Here is a 5,838-nt window from a genome sequence, read left to right on the forward strand (position 1 = left end):
CACTATTTAGTACTGTGAGGTACCACAGGAAGAACTCTCTAGAACAAGTTCCAAGGGGATGCCTAGGTAGGCCTGGGTGGGGGAAGGTAGAGCAGAGGCCATGGCTTTTGCTCTCCATCTTTTCTAAGGTTGACTCTTCAGCCTGATATGTGCTACTTTGAGAGAGCTTTCAAACAAATACAAAATAAGTGAAAATTCCAAGTTGAAAAATAAAAAGCATAAATAAATCCAAGCATCTGGTGCTTTGCAACCACTGCCCTGGCCGGCAGCCTCGACCCCTCCCCCATGCCCGACTGATGACTACTGAGGGCCGGCCCCCGTCTGCAATAGGTCGCCCTCTGCTCACGGGTGATCCGTTCCATCTGCCTTTCTTCCTTCCTTCCCTCCACAAATACCGAAGAGATCTGGACAAGCCCCAGTCGTGGCTCCTGTGCTCCAGCTCGGGGGAGAGACGAAGATCGGGTCCCACCGGATGTGTGGCGTGGATTATGGTTCCCAGGTCCACACTGCTGGCTCCCACTGCCCACAGGACAAAATACAGAGTCCACAGAGGGCCCCACACCTCTGTCTCTTTGACCCCAGGACCACAGACTGTGCGCTGGTACCCACCTGTGGGAGCCAAGAAGGAGCAGCACAGGTGTGAACAGCGCCACGCACACACGGCACGGCGCCCGGGGCCTGCCCCACCAGGCCTCTACATCAGGCCACGGACACAGCCATGAGAGACACATCACCATGCACATGCCAGGCTTCCTCCAGGGCTGTCCCCCAGACGCCAAGGGCACCAGCACGTATCGGGGGCAAACCGTAGCCCACCCGCAGCTTCCTACTGTATAGCTCACTGGACGCAGGTGCATTTTGTATTTTTAAGACACAATAAGATACAAAAACAGGAGCACACACTATGTAACGGAGACCATATGTGGCCTGCAAAGTCTAAAATCCTTACTTTTAGCTCTTTAGTGAATCTGTGGACCTCTCTGATGCAGAAGAACACCGCGGGACATACCCCACCTCGCGGGCACGGCTGCTTGCTCTGGCTCCGGCTGCTGGGGTCCCGGGCAGGCTTTCCCCTGCCCTCTGACAGGCTGCACTGCTCACGAGTGAGGGCCTGCAGACGGGGCGTTCCCGGGGAGATGCACGGCCTCCTCCCACTCCCGAGCGTGCTTGCAGGACCACAGGCAGCGGGGAGAAAGCCATGGAAACCCACCGTAAGCCCTTGGCCTTCATTCGACAGGCACAGAGCCGGCACCCAACACGCAGACATGTGACGGCCATGTGGGCTCCATGGTGCTGCCACTCTGCGGGCTCGCCTTTCTCCTGCCGCTCCTCTGCCTTCAGCCCTTAAAGATTTATTTGTTAAATGGGTCAAGAAATTTAATTTTTAAGAAATTTAAAATTTAAGAAACAAAACAGAAGGGGAGTGGAGGGAAAAACAAGATGAAACCAGAGAGGGAGGCCAACATTAAGTGACTCTTAGCTCCAGGAAACAAACGGAGGGTTGTGGAGGGGCGGTGGGTGGGGGGGGGGGGATGGGGGAACCGTGCGGGCATGAAGAGGGCACGGGATGTGACGAGCACCCCGTGTTACAGAAGGCCGATGAATCAACAAGCTCTGCCTCTGAAGCCAATAATACACTATATGTTGATTGAATTTAAATTTTAAAAATGAAAAAAATTATTTATTTGAGGTGGGGGAGGGCAGAGGGAAAGAGAACCTCAAGCAGACTCTGCGCCTAGCACGGATCCGCAGGGCTGGATCCCACGACCCTCAGATCATCACCTGAGCCAAAACCAAGAGTCAGGATGCTCACCAGCTAAGCCACCAGGTGCCCCTGAAGTGGCCGTTTGGGCCATTTGTAAGTGCACGGCCATCCACACCATCTGTCTCCAGGGCTGTCCCGTCTTCCCAAACTGAAACTGTTCCCCACGGAACAGTGTGTGGAGAAGGCTGGACAGCCTCCAGGGCCGAGTCACTCAGGGGGCATCCTGGGGTCTGGAGGGCGTGGGTGCAGCAGAGTGAGCCCGTCCGGGCAGGCAGGGTCGGGGAGACAGAGCACCGAGGAGAGAGGGCAGGGGTCCATGCTGCCTCTGGGGTGCATGGTGCGTGGAGGCCAGCAGCAAGAGTGTGCACTGCGGGGACAGGCCCAGGTGCCAACCTAAGAAAGGCCAACACCTTTCTGCCCCTCTGTCCTCCCTCCTGCCTCGAGGCATTCTGGCTTGTGGGGTTTCCCTCTGCCCCTTCGGTACACCAGCCCCTTTCTGTGGCATAGACTTCTCTGTGTTCCCCAGGTGCCTGCTGGTCTGGGAGTCAGATTTCAATCAGAAGGTGCCCTGCTTTCCAAGACCCCAGAGTCTAGTGGGGGCACCAACACGCAGACCCCCAGGCCTTGCCGCAGCCATGAGTGTTGTCCTAGGAGAACCGGTCCAGAGGCCACTCGGCCTGGAGCCTGGGAAGCTATGCAAGGAGTTGGGGTGGGGGTCCCTGGGATGGGCCCAGGAGGATAAATGTCACTGGAAGAAGGAAGGAGGGACTCAGCGGTGTGGAGGACTTGGAAGGCGACGCAGAGGATGTGATGAGACTTTCTTTAGAAAGGCTGAGTGTGTGGGGACGGGCACCAGAGGATGGAGCACAGACCACGCGGGCCACAGGCCGGAGAGGAAATGGATGGCGGTTGTGGACGAGGAGCGAGGCAGGGGCCACAGAGGGGGCCAAAGCCCCGACTTTTCACCAACAGAAATCCAGGCTGAGCTCCCAGGAGAGCCTGCTGGGGCTTGGCTAGGGCATCGTGTCCTAGTCACAATCGCCCAAACTGGCACCAACCTGAGGGTTCCTGGGAGAACGGACCCAAGGCCGTGGCCGGTTCATGCAGCAGGAGCTTCTGAGCCACAGATGGGAGCCACTGCCGTTACACGCGGTGGCACAGGCACATCGGTGGGGGCTCAGAGCCTGCCGCTGTGTGACAGCTGAGAAGGCAAAGCCGGAGGACAGAGCGGTGAGCTGTGTGGGGGACAGCGGGGACCTCCTGCACCAGCCACCACCGTGGTGGTGGCCACAGGACTGTGTGTTTGCAAAACTCAGAATGTGAAAGGGCATTTGACTACGTCATCTCAATATACCTGCCTTTAAAACAAGCAGTCCCTGGGTCGGGGGAGGTGGTCGAGCTACGGAGCCGAGGAGGGGCTGGACCACCAGGCCCAGCTCTTGGGGATGTCGGGGAGGGGCTCCTCCAGACCGGCTTGGCCCTGGGAGCTGGGCAGGGACACACCCTGGTGCTCCATCTCCTCCGGTCACCCTGTCAGCGCTCCAAGCCCATAACATCCTCAGCAAGGCGGGCCATGGTTCCTGCCCCCCCCTCCCCCTCTCCCCCAAGTGCCAAGAGCCACCTCCTTAGCTAGCCTCGGCTCGGGGTCAAGGGAGGATCCCAAGTGAGAAGACAGGCCCCACCTGCCTGGAGTCCCGCTCCACATCACTCACCCCCGTCCATCTGGATTCCCCGGTTCCTCGGGGAGGGACGTGCCCTGGCCTGGCCGGACAGCAGCGCCCTGCCTGCTGGCGAGGGGCCGGCCTCCAGGACACACTTCAGTATCTTCAGGGGAGACATGTGCCTGCTCCAGGCTTGCGGAGCCCCTGTGGCAGCTGGGGGTGGGGCGCAGGGGGCCCAGGCCTCTCCAGGACCTTGGGCACAGTCAGGGGCCCAGCCTGGGGAAGACGAGGGTCTGGAGGCCACACTGAGGAAAGAAAGTCAAGAGAGAGGCTGTTTGTGCTCCCCTGTGCTTGTGGATTTAAAATACTGGACAGGGTGGGGGAGACCCTTTGAAATTTGGCAGCAGAATGACCCCAGACCCTCCAACAGTCCAGGGATAAAGAAGGGTTTGGTCTCAGAACAACGGGCCAGAAGCACCTCTGCACCCTGCCACCTTGTCCAGAATTCCTGTCCCCCCATTTCCCAACTTGCCGTAGGCCAAGCCCGTGTCCTCCCTCTTCCCAGAGAAATTTGGCTCCGAGGGCCCACCGCTCCCCAGAAAGAGTCGGTCCTGCCTCCCGGGGCCACCTGCATCCTCAGGGGGACGGCCTTGGATCCGTGTCACCAGGGCCAGGGCTGGAAGGGGCCGCGGGGAGGCCGGTGTGAGGGACGGCAGGGGGAAGAATGAACACGGTCCTGTGTTTAATTCAACTTCCTCCTCTCCCGCGCAGACACAGACCTTCTCAGGAGCCATTTCTTGTCTGCCAGCGGTTTCTTTTGCACACGGGGTTTCTTCATGACTCACAGTCCCTGGGCGGCGGCCAGGAGGCTGTCAGAATTCCCGGGGGTGACTTCCCGGGGCACCGGCAGTGCCCTTGTGGGGGGGGTGGGGTGGGCAGCGGCCCGAACCCGCTCCAGAGGCTTCGGAAGCTCTGTGGTTAAACTGCGGGTTCCGCGTCTTCACACCAGTTTGCGGATGCCAGCTGCCAAAGCTCTTAACCGTTGAAAAAGTAATTACGTGGCTAAGACTGCGAAGGCTCCTCTGAACCTTCACCCAGAGAGAGCAGGAAGACAAACATCTGGCAGGAGAGAGCGCTCCGAAGGGGCGGCGGCCGAAGTCCATGCCGGAGCCGGAGTCAGGCGAGAGCGGCCTTCCGCGTGCAGCCGCGCAGCAGGGAGTGTGGGACATCTGTCAAAGAGCAGATTTCCCCAAATCAGTCCTTTAGAAATCTTCAGGAAACCAGCATTTAACACGAGAAACGCATTTCACTTCATGCAAAGCTAGTTTCAGGTTGCAGAAACAGAGCTCCCCCTGCAAAAACACGGCAACTCCGAGGCTCTCGGGTCCAGCTCGGCGAGCGCCAGAGACCAGCTGGGAGCGAGCCGCTGCTTTCTCACGTGGAAAACGCAGCACGGTTACGCTGTGAGCAAACTCGTGTTATAGAAATTCAAGTACAGTCAGAGCTCCCGTGCCCCTGGAACGTGATGGCCCGCCTGTCCCCTCCCAGAGAAAACGCGCATGACCACTCCAGTGTTCCTCCTTCCAAGGCACTGTTTCCTCTTGTACAAACGTAGTCTATTTTCTGGAACAGAAAAATTGGCACACAGTATTTAAAGTGTGCAACTTGATACCTTCTGACATGAAACCATGAACTTCACCCACGAACCCAGGGGCGCAGTCACCACCGTGACGAGGTACATCCCCCCACACTCCCGGGCCACCCCGGGCCCTGGGCGGCCGGATCTGTGCCTGGTCACGACACACTGCTCTGCATTCCCTAGTTTTGTGTACAGGAGGTCACATGGCACGTACTCCTTCCGTGCGGCTTCTTCCGCTCAGCGCCGTGAGGCTGAGTCATTCCTGCTGTCGCGTGAATCAGAGTCCGCTCATTGTATTGCCACATGGCGTTCCACGTGTGGATCTGCCACGATGGGGTTTTCCACCTTCCTGTTCATGGACATTTGTGCCGTCGCAGTTTCTGGGTATTCCACACGCAGCTGCTACAGACACTGCTGTACCAGTCTTTGTTGGGATGCACACGTGTGGGAACGGAATGGCTGGGTCACCCCCCGCTGAAGCTGCAGCCAAACTGCTTCCAAAGTGCGCCCCACTATATGTCCCCACTCACAGTGCGAGCTCCCACTTCTCCGTATCCCTACCAACACCTGGGGTACCCCGGCTTCTGCACTGTCAGCATCTTACAAGGTGTGTAGTGTTCTCTCTTTGTGGTTTTCATTTGCATTTCTTTTAATTCCAGTACAATTGACATAGGGTATTCTGCTAGTTTCAGGAGTACAATAAAGTGATTCCACACTTCCTTACGTCAACTAGTGCTCATCACAAGTGCTTCCTTACTCCCCGTCACCCGTTT

At 58.0% G+C, this 5,838-nt stretch overlaps 1 long non-coding RNA gene across 1 annotated transcript; it reads right to left on the bottom strand.

Annotated features, from left to right (window-relative positions):
- Nucleotides 1-1,659: 1,659 nt before the first annotated feature.
- On the bottom strand, nucleotides 1,660-5,229 carry LOC309845862. The gene is made up of 2 exons (XR_014301558.1): nucleotides 5,099-5,229; nucleotides 1,660-4,655 (listed from the first exon to the last, which is right to left on the bottom strand). It is a non-coding gene; the product is annotated as an uncharacterized lncRNA (long non-coding RNA).
- Between the last annotated feature and the right edge of the window lie 609 nt (nucleotides 5,230-5,838).

Source organism: Mustela nivalis (assembly GCF_964662115.1).
Source record: "Mustela nivalis genome assembly, chromosome: 13".
Classification (NCBI taxonomy): Eukaryota; Metazoa; Chordata; class Mammalia; order Carnivora; family Mustelidae; genus Mustela; species Mustela nivalis.